The sequence below is a fragment of the Lipotes vexillifer genome, unplaced genomic scaffold (assembly GCF_000442215.2).
Source record: "Lipotes vexillifer unplaced genomic scaffold, Lipotes_vexillifer_v1.1 scaffold528, whole genome shotgun sequence".
Lineage (NCBI taxonomy): Eukaryota > Metazoa > Chordata > Mammalia > Artiodactyla > Lipotidae > Lipotes > Lipotes vexillifer.
The window spans coordinates 745,122-763,815 of record NW_006794582.1 but is presented as its reverse complement, the minus strand read 5'-3'; the positions used below and the strand labels follow the sequence as shown (position 1 = coordinate 763,815).

Genomic DNA, 18,694 nt, shown 5'->3' with positions numbered 1-18,694 from the left:
GAGGCCCGAATCCCAAAAAAAAAAAAAAAAAAAAAAAATCATACTCAATGGTGAAAGACTAAAAGCTTTTCTTCTAAGATCAGGAACAAGGCAAGGATAGCCAGTTTCACCACTTCTACTCAAATAATACTGGAAGTTCTAGCCAGAGCAATTAGGCAAGAGAAAGAAATAAAAGGCATCCAAATTGGAAAGGAAGAAGTAAAATTATTTGTTTGCAGACGATATGATCTCATGTGTAGAAAATCTAAAAGCCTCCACAAAAAAGCTACTGGAGGGCTTTCCTGGTGGCACAGTGGTTGAGAGTCCACCTGCCGATGCAGAGGACATGGGTTTGTGCCCCGGTCCGGGAGGATCCCACATGCCGCGGAGTGGCTGGGCCCGTGAGCCATGGCCGCTGAGCCTGCGCGTCCGGAGCCTGTGCTCCGCAACGGGAGAGGCCACAACAGTGAGAGGCCCGTGTACCGCCCCCCCCACCCAGAAAAAGCTACTGGAGCTAATAAATGAATTCAGCAAAGTAGAAGGATACAAAGTTAACACACAAAAATCAGTTGCATTTCTATACACAATGAACTATCTGAAAATGAAATTACAAAAACAATTCCATTTACAATAGCATCAAAAAGAATAAAATACTCAGCAATTAACTTAAACAAGGTGGTAAAGACTTGTACAATGAAAAGTATAAAACATTGCTGAAAGAAATAAAAGACAACAGAAATAAATGGTAACATATTGCACATTCATGGATTGGAAGACTTAATATTATTAAATATTAAATACTTAATATTATTAAAATGTCAATACTACCCAAAAAATCCTACAGATTCAATGCAATCTCTATCAAAATCCCAATGATGTTTCTTGCAAAAATAGAAAAACGCATTCTAAAATTCATATGGAAACTCAAGGGGCCCCGAATAGCCAAAACAATCTGAAAAGGACAAACTGGATAACTCACACTTCCTGATTTCAAAACTTACTACAAAGCTACTGTAATCAAAACAGTGTAGTTTTAACATAAAGACAGACATATAGACAAATGGAATAGAATATAAATAGCCCAGAAATAAACCCTCACTTACATGGTCAAATGATTTTTGGCAAAGGTGCCAAGACCATTCAACGAGAAAAGGACAGTCTTGTCAACAAATGGTGCTGGAGAAACTGGGTATCCACATGCAAAGAATGAAGTTGGGCCCTTACCTCACACCATAGACAAAAATTAACTCAAAATGGGTCAAAGACCTAAATATAAGACCTGAAACAATAAAACTCTTAGAAAAAAACTGGACAAAACTTCACAACATTGGATTTGGCAATGATTTCTTGGATATGACACCAAAGGCACGGGTAACAAAAGAAAGACAAATTAGACTTCATGAAAATTTTAAAAATTTTGTGCATCAAGAGACACTATCCACAGAGTTAAAAGGCAACACACAGAATGGGAGAAAATATTTGCAAATTATGTATCTAAGGGATTAATATGCAGAATATGCATAGAACATCTAAAACTCAACCAAAAAACAACCTAATTCAAGAACAGGCAAAGGACTTGGATATTCCTCCAAAGAAGATAAACAAATGGCCAATAAGCACAGGAAAAATGCTCAACATCACTCAGTCATTAAGGAAATGCAAATCAAAACCACAGTGAGGTACCACCTTATACCCACTAGGATGGCTACAATCAAAAAAACTAAAAACAACAAATGTTGCTGATGAGGTGGATAAACTGGAAAACTTGTGCCTTTTTGGTGGGAATGTAAAATGGTTCAACCATTGTGGAAAACAGTATAGAAGTTCCTCAAAAAATTAGAAATAGAATTACTATATGGTCCAACAATCCCACTCCCAGGTATATACCCCAAAGAATTTAAGGCAGGGACTCAAAGAGATATTTGTACACCTATGTTCACAGCAGTATTATTCATAATAGCTAAAACATGGAAGCAACTAAGTGTCCCCAGCTGATGAATGGATAAGCAAAATGTCGTATACACATACAATGGAATATTATTCAGCCTTAAAAAGAAAGTAAATTCTCCAAAATGCTACAACATGGATGAACATTGAGGACATTTTGCTAAGTGAAATAAGCCAGTCACAAAAGACAAATACTGTACGATTCCACTTGTATGAGGTACTGAGAGTAGTCAAATTCATAAAGACAGAAATTGCAATGATGGTCCTTGGGTGGGAAGAGCAAAGAATGGGGAGTTATTGTTTAAAAAGTATAGAGCTTCAGTCTTACAAGATGAAAAGAAATACGGTGATGAATTGTGACAGTGGTTGCACAACAATGTGTATGTATTTAATACCACTGAACCGTACAGTTAAAAATGGTTATGGCAGTAAATTTGATGTTACGTGTATTTCACCACAATAAAAAAAAAAAACCAACACTAAAAAGCTCACTATTCTTACTGAGATTCAGCCATTTTATTGCATAAACGCTTCCTGAATTGCTGCAAGCCTTTGGTTAATTTCCAGAGTTCGGAAAAGTTTACTTTGACCATTTTGGCCAGTTTTCTCATTGCTTTTATAGAGGAGAGAATTTTTGGAGATACTTACTTTGCTGTTTTTGCCAATACCCATGGCTTTGCATTGTGCATATCCCCATGGCCTCCTGCTTCTACCACTTGGGGAAAAGTAAAGGCTATAATAACCCCAGGCCAGGACTTCCCTGGTGGTGTAGTGGTTAAGAATCCACCTGCCAATGCAGGTGAAATGCAATGCAGGTTTGAGCCCTGGTCCGGGAAGACCCCACATGCCGCGGAGCAACTAAGCCCATGCGCCACAACTACTGAGACTGCGCTCTAGAGCCTGTGAGCCAGAACTACTGAGCCTGTGTGCCACAACTACTGAAGCCCGCAGGCCTAGAGCCTGTGCTCTGCAACAAGAGAAGCCACCGGAATGAGAAGACTGCACACTGCAATGAAGAGTAGCCCCCACTCGCCACAACCAGAGAAAAGCCCGCGATCAGCAACAAAGACCCAATGCAGCCAAAAATAAACATTTTTTTAAAAAATGATAATAACCCCAGGCCATTAGGAAAAATCCTGCTGACTGGAAAGGGCCCCAGCTCGACCTGAAAAGCTCACCTCTGCCAAAGATGAACAATCAAAGAGGAACCTGTGCAAAGATACTAGATGAAAAAGGGAGCAAAAAAGCAGGACAAACATGAACACTGAAAAACACTTAGAAAATTGTTACCAGAAAGCAGGTGAAAAAATCCCATCAGATATTTCATCTTCAATTTTTAAAAAACCAACTCTTCCATGAAACCAGAGCCCCAGGATGAGAGTAAAAAGATGTATGAGCACTGCATAAAAAAGGAGCAAAATGTGAACTGGCAAAACCCAGGAAATAAGTGAAAGAAAGAAAATTAAAGCAACACAGAAGAGAAGATGAAATTGGAAAGTATCACAGGGAAAAGAGAGGCTGAGACACACAGAAGGGGGTTTAAGGGACCGGTCTTTGAAGAGTGAGCAAGATGAAATGAAAATACTTAAGCAGGCTTAAAAGGAAATAATATACATGGCAAGTGGGCAAGAGAGCATATACATACATATAAGTATACATACACACACACATATATATGTTATTGGCATCCCTAAGGAAGCAAATCCAAAGACAGACTTAAAAACAGAATCCTGGGACTTCCCTGGTGGCGCAGTGGTTAAGACTCTGCACTCACAATGCAGGGGGCCCGGGTTCAATCCCCGGTCAGGGAACTAGATCCCACAAGCATGCTGAAACTAAGAGTTCGAATGCCACAACTAAGGAGCCAACAAGCCACAACTGAGGAGCCCTCGAGCTGCAACTAAGACCCGGCGCAAAAAAATAAATAAAAATAAATAAATAAAATATTAAAAAACAACAACAACAACAACAGAATCCTGACATGGCTTCTGGCAATGAGAAAACACATGAAACAAGTAGAAAGGCCAGGTCCCATTAAAAGGCAATACAAATGGTGAACACTTCCAATGCTGGCAAATTTGCTGGCAAATTTGCTGGACTTCAAATATAAGAATCCTTCAAACCAAAAAAAAAAAAAAAAAAATCCTTTGAATCAACAGGCAAACAGATCACATCACATCAGAAATATGGCAGGGCTCACATGACCCTACACCTATAGTCAGTGTTGGATGACAGTGGAGCCAGCGAGGCCTCAAAATGCAGGAAAAAGCAAACATTACCTAAGACATTTATACTCAGCACAAACAGTTTTGTACATGCTCAAGGACTATTGTTCTCAGAAGCCTTCCTGAGGAAAAGACTCAAAGGTGAAATTCAGCCACCCAAGAGGGAAAGTCAGAACAGAAGATCTGGTGTAGCAGGTCTCCTGTGATGACCCGGCAGAGGACTCCTGCCTCTGTGTTCACTGCCCCATTTCATACCCCAGGTGGATCATTTTAACACCCCCTTCTCCATAAACAAAATTATTTTCAGTAATAATCATGTTCTAATCAGTAATCATTTTCTTGACTCCAGTTTTAAAATAGCTATTAAAAAGAATAACTTCAAATTTAAAAAATAATTCAATCAAGCAAAGTATTTCATGTACGAAAATTTGTGTTGACCAAAGAATATATACATATACGTGCGTGTGCGCACACACACACACACACACACACACACACACCTTGCAGTTTACACTCTATTTTGCCATTTAAAATTTTAAACAAAAAATAAAAACTTTAATTGATCACATAAAGGCTGACAGAATTAAAATTATACCAGTTCTGTTTTATAATTTTTACAACTACTATGCCACCATTGTTTATTTCATATTCACTAATTAAATGCAGGAATACACAGTACAGCTGGGGCTGGAGACACACAATACACCTGAAGTGAGCTTGAAGGATTTCAAACCTCTACGTCCCTACTTTCCTAATGAATCTATGTAACTGAGTTTATATGGGTGTGTGTTGGGTCGGGGGAGGTTTCCTACCATATCAATTGAGAGTTCTCCAAATTAGCTTCCATGTAGACTATAAAGCATAAATAATAAAAATGTGCTAATTCAACAATGACCAAAGCAATTGTAACGAAAGATTTGGGGAGGGGTACATTTTACCACTAATATTGTTTAGGATTGCCAATGCAAGGTTTTAGAATAAAAAGCAGACAAGCTATTAGGTTTTATCATTGTTTTTAAAATTCTCTACATCTGTCTCATCAATTTTACATGTTGCAACCTTGCTATGATCTAAGAAAGAAGTCACAGGTAGAAAAGTAAAAGTGGGCAGTCATTAAACAGGGAAAACAGTCCCTATTATATATTCAAGCTAGACCACCTAAATCAACACAAGGTAGAATTAGAACAACAAATCTCCACAGACCATGCACTCCCTTAGTGCCAACACCTGGGGCTGACATGCCCACTGCCCACCCTAGTCCAGCACTGGAATCTCCCCAGTCCTCCTCCTGCCCTTGTTACTTGACCCTGGAAACTCACTGCTCCAGATCCCCAGCCAGGAGGGTACTCACACTTGGAGGCGCTGCCCTCTGGGTCAGGTACAGACAGACACTGACACACGTGTGGTGGAGAAAGGTGTCCCGCTGGCTGCTCCAAAGATCCATGTAGGGGCAAGCAACAAAGCCCAGAAGACACGGGAACTGAAGACAACGGTGAATAAGGACATGAGCGTCATGGCCCAGCAGAGAAGTGACAAGATGCTGCCAGAGAAAGCAGAACGAGACCTGAAATCAATGAGCCAGAAGAGGTTCCACCTATCAGAAGAGGCCAGCAGTCTGATTGCCTACAAGCTGAAGGGTATTGGTGCTTCAGAATTTGCAAATTGTCCCGGCCTGACAGCCAAGGAGAGGGCAACTGTTTTTGATCTAGAACCCGTGGTTTTCACCAGGCACCTGGGAGCCTATAATTATTATGCTTTATTGGGAATTGGTGCATTTGCCATTTTCTTCCAGGGAACTTTCTTTTCCATCAAGAGTAGAAGATATCAGAGGACTGAACAGAAGGCTCCACAGAAATCTTTTTCTTAATAATAAAATAAGTTATTTCAAAACATCAATTTATGACCAAAAGAGCAAAACAGCTATGATCTCTTTTGAAGAAAATAATGTACAAAAGGAGAATTCACCTGAAGAGGTGCCTGGGCTTTACAATGCACTCTTCTAGAAGGCTTGAGGATCTGGATCAAATGCAGGGGGTAAAATCTGCTTGTCTGTGGGCTGGGGTGTGGGGTGGAGGGGGCGGGGTGGACGGGCGGCGGAGGAGGAGCTGAGCGAAAAGAGAAGGTAAAGGAGATAGAGGAAGCTTGTAACAAGGAATTTGGTATAACTTTAGAAGGAAAAGAAAAGCCCTTAAAGAAACAAAACCGATTAGAAAGAAGATGAAGTCTGAATGCCTTCAAATTCTAGAGAAGAAAAATACCGGATTTAAGAAGAGCACGGAGCAGTTATCATGGGAAGCATCAGAGAGCAACATTCCAAGCTTTCCGCCGACTCCAGAAGACTTCGTGCAAGAGCGCCCCCTACTGGCCACACGGTGCAATCACGGGGGGGGCTTTAAAACTTCGGACTCTAGGCCCCACCCACTTCCAGAGAGCCTCGCTTAATGGGTCTTAGGTGTGGCCTGATTGTTGGGACTTACGACTCCCCAGGTGATTCTAGTGAGCAGCCAGGATTGACAACCAGAAACTCTGACTTCTGAAAAAGAAAGAAATTGAAATTTTGGATAATTGCATTATACAGCTGACAATGACAGGATGACAATGCCTTAAAGCTGGAAAAGGCCATGAACAAAATTCTGGTTAAAAAATACTGTACTTGAGCTGGAAAAAACTCAAATGTTCATCAACAGGAGAATGGATAATCAATCTGCTCTATCCACACACTAGGATACCACTCTGATAAAAAAGGAACAATCTTAAATGGGCACCAAGGATACAGCTCAAAAACATTATGCTATGCTGAGTGAAAAAAAAAACCAGACACAAAAGAGCACTTCCTATATGGTTTATGTTAAGTCCAAGAACAGGCAAGATTAATCTGTGGTGACAGAAATCAGAACAGTGGCTGCCCCTGGGGAGCAGAGGTGGGAATTGACTGGGAAAAGCCACAAGACAGAATGTTCTCTATGTTGTTTTGAGTGGTGGCTACACAGGTGCATACATTGTCAAAATTCATCAAACTGGACACTTAATATCAGAGTATTTTTTGCATGTAAATTACACTCAATTAGTTAAAAAAGAGTTCTGTACTTGAAAAAGTGACCATTTCTAATCAAACTGAGTGATGAGGTGTAAGCCTGACAAGAGCTATATTCTGCCACAGAGATGGTGGAGCAGAAATGCAGAACCTGGCAGCATAGAGCAGACATCTTTAAGTACTGCATCAGCAGAGAAAGGAGCTTGGCAGGAGAAGCTGGCTTGAGAAAGAATGGGAATTCCCTGGCAGACCAGGGGTTAGGACTTGGCACTTTCACTGTGGTGAGCCAGGTTCAGTCCCTGGTCAGGGAACTAAGATCCCACAAGCTGCCAAAAAAAAAAAAAAAAAAGGCATGAATGAACAGGAGAGCAGAAGCGCTTAGCTACAGAGGAAGCAAAAAACTTCTAAGCAAAAAATTCAAGAAGGGGAAGGCAAATTACAGAAAGGAGAGAGGGAGAGAGAATGATCAGTCTAATAAAAACTAGACTACTCTTCACGATCAGAAAGTTCATGATGATCCAAGAGCTGCTGTTGCTGCCAAGAGAGCTCTTGCTGGAGAGAAGAAGTAGAAGTAAGTAGCCAGCCTGCGACAGAAATTAATATAAGTAAAACCAAAGACAGCAATGCTTCAAATAACAGTGACTATAAAACCAATTCTAGAAAGATGGGATCATAAAATACTACTATCAAGAGGTCCTCTAAGCCAGACATGGGCAAACTTTTCCCAGTAATGGGCCAGAGAGTAAATATCTCAGGCTGTGCAGGACATAGGGTCTCTGTCACAAATACTCAACACTGCCGTCATAGCACGAAAGTAGCCATAGACAATACATAAATGAATGAAGGTGCCTATGTTCCAGTAAAACTCTATCTACAAAAACACATCACAGATCTTTGAAAGACAGGCCACAATGGCTGACTCCCTTCCAGTCAAAAGAGAGTACGAGGGACTTCCCTGGTGGCACAGTGGTTAAGAATCGCCTGTCAATGCAGGGGACACGGGTTCAAACCCTGATCTGGGAAGATCCCACATGCTGCAGAGCAACTAAGCCCATGCACCACAACTACTGAGCCTGCACTCTAGAGCTTGCAAGCCACAACTACCGAGCCCACATGCCACAACTACTGAAGCCCGCGTGCCCAGAGCCTCTGTTCCACAAGAGAAGCCACTGCAATGAGAAACCCTCGCACCACAACAAAGAGTAGCCCCCACTCGCCACAACTAGAGAAAGCCCACACGCAGCAACGAAAACCCAATGCAGCCAAAATAAATAAATAAATTTATTTATTTATTTATTTATTTATTTATTTATTTATTTATTTAAATGAGAGAGAGAGTAGGAAAGGAGAAAAGGCCAGCACAACTCAGAGCTGCACACATCACTTTCATTCACATTCAGTGACCAGAACTTAATCCTTGGGCCATAGCAAGCTCCAAGGAAGGCTGGAAGTGTGGTCTACACCATGAACAGCCATGTGTCTATCAAGACTCAGGCATCTGACACCCAAACTAGTAGAGCTAATAAACTAGTTCAGCAAAGTTGCAGGATACAAGACCAATATACAAAAATTGGTTGTATTTCTAAACACTTAGCAATGAACAATCCAAAAATGAAAAAGAAATTAAGAAAACAATTCCATTCACAAAAGCAACAAAAAGGCTAAAATACATAGGAGTAAATTTAACAAAAGCAGTACAAGACTTGTATGCTAAAAACTACAAAACATTGTTGAAAGAAATTAAAAACCTAAATAAATGGAAAGACACCCTGTGTTCATGGATTGGAAGACTTAATACTGTTAAGATGTCAATACTCCCCAAATTAGTCTACAATTCAATGCAATTCCTATCAAAATTTCAACTGCCTTTTTTATAGAAATGAATAAGCTGATCTTAAAATTCATATGGAATTGCAAGGGATTCTGAATAGCCAAAATAATTATGAAAAGGAACAAATTTGGAGGACTCATAGTTCTGCTTTCAAAATTCACTACAAAGCTACAGTAATGAAGACTATGTGTTACTAACATAAGGATAGACATAGAGATAAAATAGAACTGACAGCCCAGAAATAAACCCATACATCTATGGTCAGTTGATTTTTGACAAGGATACCAAGACCATTCACTGAGGAAAAAGTAGTCTTTTCAACAAATGGTACTGGTTCAACTGGATATTCACATGCAAAAGAATAAAGTTGGACCCTTACCTTACACCATATATAAAAATCAACTCAAAGCAGATCAAAGACCTAAACATGGGAGCTAAAACTATAAAATTATTACAAGACAACACAGGGATAAATCTTCATGACCTTGGATAAAGCAATACACACACTTATACGCACAGAATCTCAATATCTCTGGAAGATAACAAGAATCCACTGGTAATAGTAGCTGCATCTAAGGAGGGAAACTGGATAACTGGGGAATGGAAAGAGGGGGAATTACTTTCAAAGGCATATTCATTTTTACCTTTTAAATGTTCTACCATGTGTTTATAATATCTATTAAAAAAATACAATTTAATTTAAAAGAAACAAAAAAACAGATGGCAGGCTGGATTTGGCCTGAGGGGTTGCCTAGCCCTGCTCTACATCAAAATGTCTTAACGTAATGGGAAAATTCACTTCCTTCTGTGTTTTCTTTACTACTTACACTACTCTACTACAAAACTACTGCACTTCTGACACCAGATGTGTGGGTATTTTCCACACATTCAAGCAATTCTGTGATGTCAGCTGGGTGTACTACAGTTTAACTCAATTTTACACTATCTATCTGGAGATTATGTCAGATCCCACAGGGTAAGGGCTCAGTCCACAAGACTGCCCACTACCCCAACTTCAGATGGATGCCAATCAAAAGTCCAGGCTGTCTCTTGCACTTCTGACCAATGAACTATAAATTCCCCTCCTCAGTTTCAATTAATTTGCTAGAGTGGCTCACAGAACTCAGGAAAACATTTACTTGCTAGATTATCAGTTTATTATAAAAGGATAGAACTCAGGAACAGCCAGATGGGAGAGATGCAGAGGGTAAGGTATGTAGGAATGGAGGTGGAGCTTCCATGCCCTCTCAGAGCACGCCACTCTCCCAGCACCCCCTGAAGTGTGTCCTTTTGGGTTTTTAAGGAAGCTATGTTATGTAGGCATGATTGATTGAAACACTGGCCATTGATGATTGAACTCAATCTCCAGCCCCTCGCCCCTTCCCAAAGAGGAGCTGAAAGTTCCAACCCTCTAATCAGTGATTGGTTCCCCTGGTAACTAGCCCCCATCCTTTGGAGCTTTCCAAAAGCCACCTCATTAACACAAAGCAACTGTGATTGAAACAGGTTTGTTATGAATAAATAACAAAACACTCTTTTTGCCGTTATGGCTCTGGAGCTGTTTCAGAAACCGAGGACAAAAGACAAAATATTATGAAAAAAATTCTCCCAGTGCACTTATTTAGGAAATTCCAAGGGTTTTAGGAGCTCTGTGCCAGAAGCAGGAGGAAGACCAAATACATATTCTTATAAGTCACATTCCTTTGGCTCTCCACTGAAATCAGCATTGCACACTCTATCCTCAATAAATGATAAGTCTATTGCCGTAGAATGTTATGAATTGAGACAGGCCAGCTGCTACAACAAACAGACCCCAAAATATGTAAGGCTCATACACAACAGAAATTTCTTTGTGTGTTATGTAACAGTACTGAGCAGGTAAATAGCCTTTGTCCATGCAGTCATTTAGGTACCCAGGGTATTGGAAGAAACAGAGGCCCAGTAGTACAACACGTAGTGTAACCACAGAATCAACCCAAACTGGCCCTATCCTGCTTCTAATAGGATAGTGAGTTGTTTTTCAGAGACAACAGAACAAAACCTCAAGTCATATAGCCAATGCATGAGCAGAGGAGAAAATTTTGACCTCAATTAACTGCCCCCAATGGAAACAGAGGACCAGGACATGACTGGAACCTGAACCCTGGAACCCTTTCAGAAGCGAAGTGTCATTGTCCAGGAAGATCTGGTGCTGAAGTCCCCTTTACCACACCTTACTGTAAATGGCCAAGTTCCAAAGCCCTCCAATCAAAACCTGAGCCATCAGCACTTCCCCGAACCACCCCTCCTCCCCTACCTCATAAAAGTTTGACTGAACCTCAGACTGGAGAGACAGATCTGAGCTTTGTCTCCTGTCTGCTTGCTTGGCTACTGTGCCATAAAGACTTTTCTCTCTACAAAAGACTATTGTCTCAGTATTTGGTCTTTCTCTGCTCAGCGGGCAACGAGCCTATTTGCTCGGTTACAGCAGCAGAGTAGGGGGCTAGAACACAGGCAGCCTGGTGCTTGGCCCAGAATCCAGTTTCCTAGCCATGCTGAGCCCAAACACCAAGCTGCTTAGGTGCATTTTACTTTCAAAATTTTTTAATTTCTTGACCCTGCATCATAAGGAGCATCTTTATTAAATCAAGAACAGTGCTGGGCAAGTTAATTTGGTGTGTAGAATATTTTTTTCTCTTTTTTATTTTTAATTTTTAAATTTTTTTTTTTTTGGCTGTGTTGGGTCTTTGTTGCTGCACACGGGCTTTCTATAGTTGTGGCGAGCAGGGGCTACTCTTCGTTGTGGTGCACGGGCTTCTCACTGCGGTGGCCTCTCTTGTTGAGGGGCACGGGCCCTAGGCACACGGGCTTCAGTAGTTGTGGCACGCAGGCTCTAGAGCGCAGGCTCAGTAGTTGTGGCGCACGGGCTTAGTTGCTCCAAGGCATGTGGGGTCTTCCCAGACCAGGGCTCGAACCCGTGTCCCCTGCATTGGCAGGCGGATTCCTAACCACTGCACCACCAGCGAAGTCCCTAGAATATTTTAAATGAGTGTAAGATTGACTAAATGTATGAATGAATAACCACTACCATAATGTGACTTCAGTTCTTTCCTTCTCGTTTTACATTTACTTAGAGCTGTCTTTTACTATAGGCAACCTCAAATCTTTCTAGGTAGTGGGTATGTTATTCTAGTAAATAAATCAGAGGGTTGAAAATAAGGGCCCCTCTATGGACCCAAAACAGACAGGACACTGACCTGTCTGGTTAAGCCACGTGGATGTGACACTAGAAGAACTAATTTCCTTAGGAAAGTCATCTCCCACGTCAATTTAATCCAATGCAGTATTCATGTATTAGCTTCCTGTGGCTGCTGTAACAAAGATCACAAACTTGATGGCTTAAAACAATAGAAACTTACTCCGTTACACTTCTGGAGGCTCTAGAGGAGAATCTGCTCCATGTCTCTCCCAGCTTCCAGTGGCTGCCAGCAGTCCTTGGCTTACAGCTGCATCACCCCAGTCTTCCAGGCCAGCATCTTATTATCTCCCTTTGCTCCATCTTCACATCACCTTTTTCTCTATCAAATCTGCTTTTGCATCCCTCTTATAAGGATAGTACATGTGTGTGCATTCAGAGAACACCTGGATAATCTAGGATAATTACCTCATCTCAAAATTCTTAATTTCTTCTGCAAAGATCCTCCTCCCACCCCCATTTCCATGGATTAGGACATGGATATCTTTTGTGGGCACATTGATTCATTCAATATTCATTACTCAACTCTTTACTGAATATTTGTATAAGTCAGCATTCAGTCTTGTGGGTATGCAAAAATTTATAAAACAGGGTCTTTGACTTCTGATTTTAATACAGTAAAGTTGATATTTACCCCCTTGTCTAGAAATCATCTGTATAAGTCAGGGTCCAGTCAAGAAACTACATTCCACACTAGTTATTTTAACAGAGAGAATGTAAAATAAGACATTGATTAAACAGGGGCTGGAGGACTTAAAAAGCAAAAGGGGGACACGGAGGTCGCACCAAGGTATGTGTGCTACTCCAGGAAGCAACTCCCACCTGAAGGGCTGGGGGGGAAAAGGAAAGATGCTAAAAGTTTAGAGGGGGCACCTCTTGGATGTGAGTTCGGGACCTCCGAGGAGAGGAGGGACCCAGCTGCTGCTACCATGCCAATGGCTCTGAGGAAGGGCCTCCTACTACTGGGCTCGACCTCCAAGGAGGGATGCTGTGTCACTGGTGCGAGTGTATCAAGGGGTTGTGGGGAGACTGGAGCCTGGACCCCCAAAACAAGCTGGAGGCGGAAGCCAACCTTTGCGGCCTGGGGTGATGTGCTCATTGCTGATGAAATGCTGGGAAGGCTCAGCAAGCGCACAGGGCAAATGCCTACTCCGGCCCTCCGGTCTCCCTCTAGCGCCCCCTGCTGGCAGAAGTCCGCAGGAAGCCATCTAGCAGGAGAAACTCCAGAGTTCCACCTCCAACGCGTTAGAGCAGAACATAGAAGGGTAGATTAGGAGCTGAAAGACAGTAACAATCGACACAAGCCACCCCTCTGGCTCCTCAGCATCCATTTCCACCCTTCTACCTATACTTGAACTTCCATATTCCAACAAAACAACTTTATGCTTCTGCCTAACAAGATAGATGCAACTATCCTTCAAACAAATGAAGACACTCTCACCGTTTCCCCAAAAGGGGACACACTAAGTCCCTACGGCCATCTCTAAATGATGTTAATGACTATGAGATTCAACCACAGTTCTAGCTGAATATTGTGTAATCTAGAGACTAAATCGTAACATTAACCACCAATAATAATCCTTATATAAAATAAAAAGGGCAGTTGAAGTCAGAGGGAAAAGGAAATACATTTATATATACATACATATATATATATGTTTCGTTATACATATATATGTGTGTGTTATGGGTAGAGTTGGGTCTCCCAAAAAGATGAGTTGATGTCCTAACCCCCGGTACCTCAGAATGTGACCTCATTTAGAAATAGAGCCTTTGCAGATGTAATGAAGTTAAGATGAGGTCATTAGGGTGGACCCTAATCTAATATGACTGGTGTCCTTTCTTTCTTTCTTTTCTTTCTTTCCTTCTTTCCTTCTTTCTTTCTTGGTTGCATTGGGTCTTTGTTGCTACGCGTGGGCTTTCTCTAGTTGCGGCGAGCAGGGACTACACTTCATTGCGGTGCACAGGCTTCTCATTGCAGTGGCTTCTCTTTGTTGTGGAGCAGGGGCTCTAGGCACGCAAGCTTCAGTAGTTGTGGCACGTGGATTCAGTAGTTGTGGCTCACGGGCTCTAGAGCATAGCCTCAGTAGTTGTGGTGCGTGGGCTTAGTTGCTCCACAGCATCTTCCCGGACCAGGGCTCAAAGCCGAGTCCCCTGCATTGGCAGGTGGATTCTTAACCACTGCACCACCAGGGAAGTCCAGACTGGTGTTCTTATAAGAATAGGCAAATGTCATGTGAAGACACGGACACGGAGAGAACAGCACATTCTCAGAGACAGAGATTAGGGTGACGTGTCTACAAGCCAAGGAACACCGAGGACTGTTGAGAACCACCAGAAACTGAAAGAGGCAAGAAAAGATTCTTCCCTCGAGCCCTTGGAGAGAGCATGATCCTGCCCACACCTTGATTTCAGACTTCCACCTCCTGAACTGTGAGAGAATACATTTCTGTTGTTTTTTAAGGTATACACACACACACACACACACACACACACACACACACACACACACAAAATAAGCAAGAAAGAAAGTGTACCTAGCTAGTACATTCTCGTTTTTGTAATTCACTACAAGACAGTAGTTGATGTCAATAACTTCTTTCTTTCATTCCCCATCCCGTGTTACCTTTGCCTTCAACTAGCATCTCAGCTGGTTGAATTCTTTATTTGATGGGGTAACCCTTTATTTAATTATTGAAGAATATGAGTTATCAGTGGTCCTGTCTTTTGTTGATTGCTACTGTTTTCCATTAGCTTTTACTTTGGAATATGAAGTACCAAGAGGCATCCCAGAGAACATTCCTGATTCTAGACATACTTCTGACCCTTTTTTCCTTGGTTACTAGGTTTGATCATTCCAGCAAGTAGAGTAACCCCTTCCTTTGCCTGTTGGTTCAGTGACATGAGGAGCCCCAAATGGCCAGGTGGCAGTCTCGGCTTCCAGATTAATGAAATCAATGTCATGTCCCATGGCAGAAGCAATTCCTCTACTGGGAACAATGACCTTTAAACCGGCAGAGCTCAGGGTTGCAGGAATAGGAAGTACCTATAGATTATTAGATTTTATGATGAGAGGAACCATGTACACTTTCACCGTTTGATTTCCAGATCTGTATATTCTGGGCACTTCTTTGAAGCAGTTCATCTTATAAGATGGACCCCAGTGTTTCAAGATGTTGTCTCTTTTAGGACTTGGTGAATCAGATAATTCCCAGTACCTAACGGGCACCTCAGATCACATGGCCACTTGATGTCTCGTGGCCAAACATTCAGTCTCTACCAGGTCCTAGAAGAAAGCTTGCTAAATCAAAAGGAAAATAGTTCTCTGCAGAACACAGCATGGAATTGCTTGGAGAGCTTACATGGGTGTGCTGTGATTCTCCATCAGGGCTTCCATGGTTGGCTCATAAAAGGCCCAAGTGATGGAGCCATTTGCACTGCAGCCTGAGCCCACTGCAGAGCCCACCCCTCCCTGGACCCCACTCAGAACTCAGTAAATGGGTCTGAGTTGTACACTCAGTGTGACGTGCATCGCCTCCTGTGTTCATTCCCTAAGACAGCTGTAACAGGTTACCACAAACACGATGGCTTAAAATTTCAGAAATTTATTTTTTCATAGTTCTAGAGGCTGGAAGTCTGAAATCAAGGTGTCACGCTCTCTCAAAGGGTCTATGTGAGAATCCATCCCATGCCTTTCTATCCCCCAGCTTCCGGTGGTTCCCGGCAGTCCTCGGTGTTTCTTGGCTTGCAGACACATCACTGTAATCTCTGTCTCAGCCAGAACATGTCCTTCTCCCTGTGTGTCTGTATCTTTACATGACATTTGCCTCTTCTTATAAGAACACCAGTCATATTAGATTAGGGTCCACCCTAATGGCCTCATCTTAACTCGGCTACATCTGCTAAGACCCTATTTCTAAACGAAGTCACATTCTGAGGTATCGGGGGTTAGGATGTCAACATATCTTCTTGGGAAATGCAATTCAAACCATAACACCCCCCAGATCCAGAAAGACCCACAAAGCATTGGGCATCATTTTTAGTCAGAGGCAGTACAAGGTACCACACTCCCCTTTAAGGAAATAACCCCACTTGCTCCAAACCACTGGACCCTCAGAAAGGTTGTTGAGATGGCAAGTCCCTATATATATATATATATTTTTTTTTAACATCTTTATTGGAGTAAAATTGCTTTACAATGGTGTGTTAGTTTCTGCTGTATAACAAAGTGAATCAGTTATACATATACATATGTTCCCGTATCTCTTCCCTCTTGTGTCTCCCTCCCTCCCACCCTTCCTATCCCACCCCTCTAGGTGGTCACAAACCACCAAGCTGATCTCCCTGTGCTATGCAGCTGCTTCCCACAAGCTATCTTTTGCACAGCAAAGGAAACCATAAACAAGACGAAAAGACAACCCTCAGAATGGGAGAAAATATTTGCAAATGAAGCAACTGACAAAGGATTTATCTCCAAAATTTACAAGCAGCTCATGCAGCTCAATAACAAAAAAAAACAAACAACCCAACCCAAAAATGGGCAGAAGACCTAAAGAGACATTTCTCCAAAGAAGATATACAGATTGCCAACAAACACATGAAAGAATGCTCAACATCATTAATCATTAGAGAAATGCAAATCAAAACTACAATGAGATATCATCTCACACCCGTCAGAATGGCCATCATCAAAAGTCCCTACATTTTTATGGGCTTTGTCTCCCACCCTCCGGCTTGCTTGGGCCTTACTAAAGCATCTAAAGTCCTTGCTATGACCTGCTCCTCAGGTCCAGTCAGATCAACATATTGATATTCTGTTGATATTGATATTCTGTGAGATAGTAGGATGATGGAAACCTCTGCAGACTAGATTACAAGAGAACTAGAGGGTTGACATGACCCTGAGGAAAGATTGTAAAGGTACACTGTTGGGAATGATAGGTGATAGTAAACTGCCTTTGGTAATACTTGCAAGTTGTTACAGAGAAAATATCATTTGCCAGATCAATAGTGCTATACCAGGGGGTCATGCAGCTATAATAATTTGCTCCAATAAAGATCTGGAACGGCAGCTACAACTGGAGTCACCATCTGATTATGTTTACAATGAATTACAGAAATTTGCTCTAAAAGCCATCTCTTTTGCACAAACCAAACAGATAAGATAAATGGGGGTGTAACAAGTAGCATCATCCCTGCAGTCTCCCCAAGTCTGCAACATACCTTTTACTTTACTACCTGGTTACAGAGGGTAAGTTCTGGGATTCTTCCTTGTGGTCCTTCCTGCCAAAATAGCCTTTATTCAATGGTTCTGAGAGCCAGTGTGAGGATTCTACCACTGTCCAAGTATTCATTCAAGAACTACAAAGAGCCGCATGTTGGGTCTAGGGTTCTGCTTGGCTCACTATGATTTTGATTTTAGCCAGAATTCCATTTGTCATCTGACCACTTTAAGCCCCTACTGGCTTTTTTGGTTCCCAGGAATTAATGACAATTCAAAGCCAGTATCTAGTGATCTCCAAAGAATCTGAGAATGTCCCTTTCCCCAAGACACAGTTACCCTAGTAAATGGCTGCAGGGCTTGGGAGATTTATATTGCATGCTTACGAGAATTTGCAAGATCCTGTCTCAAAGGGACCCCAGCCTCAACTCAATCAAGGGGCTCTGGGGACTTCTCTAGTGGCCCAGTGATTACGACTCTGCACTTCCACTGCAGGGGGCATGGGTTTGATCTCTGGTCCGAGAACCAAGATCCCACATGCTGCGCAGTGTGGCCCAAAAAATAAATAAATAAATAAATATTTTTAAAAAGGAAAGGGGCTCTGAGTCTATGAACTGCGTTAGGTCCAGAAACTGGGTGGGGTCTGTGACCATTATTGTGGGGACTAAGGGTTCTGGCCACCTGACCTGTCATGTTTCTGCTCTGCAGATCAAGAAATATTTTACAGGTTTTTCATCTATTTTATTCCTCGGGACACCATGGTCAATTAGCCACCCTCGAAACCCATGCAGATCAAAGCATTCTGATTACCATTCTCTGATGCCCATTATGGCTCTGGTGACTAAATGCTGCCATGTGATCTCTCCTGCTCCAGGACTCCAGCTTTCCTATTGAAATATGGGAGCCTGTCTCAGGGGTGGGTCCCCCCCCAATGCCTGGACAGTGGGAAGTAACCAGCAGAGAGCTAGTCGAGGACACTGGGACTCCCCTTGTTACAGAATCCTAATGCCCTGGGGTAGGTGTAACCTCTGGGACTTCTCAGGAGATGCAACAGGAGGGGATGTGCCTGTCACATGTGACAAATCCACTTCACATTTCTTCTTTCCTGCATGTTTGGACTCCTTCTCCTACATAATTCCAGGGACATGCTAGCACCTCAACTTCGCCAAATGGAGGCAATCACTGAGTCCAAGTTTTAGTCAATCACCCAAGCAAACTGCTA

At 42.1% G+C, this 18,694-nt stretch overlaps 1 non-coding gene across 1 annotated transcript; it reads left to right on the top strand.

Annotated features, from left to right (window-relative positions):
- The first annotated feature begins 3,664 nt into the window (after nt 1-3,664).
- On the top strand, nt 3,665-3,737 carry TRNAV-CAC (transfer RNA valine (anticodon CAC)). Its single transcript has one exon. It is a non-coding gene; the product is annotated as a tRNA-Val (tRNA).
- Nucleotides 3,738-18,694: the final 14,957 nt, after the last annotated feature.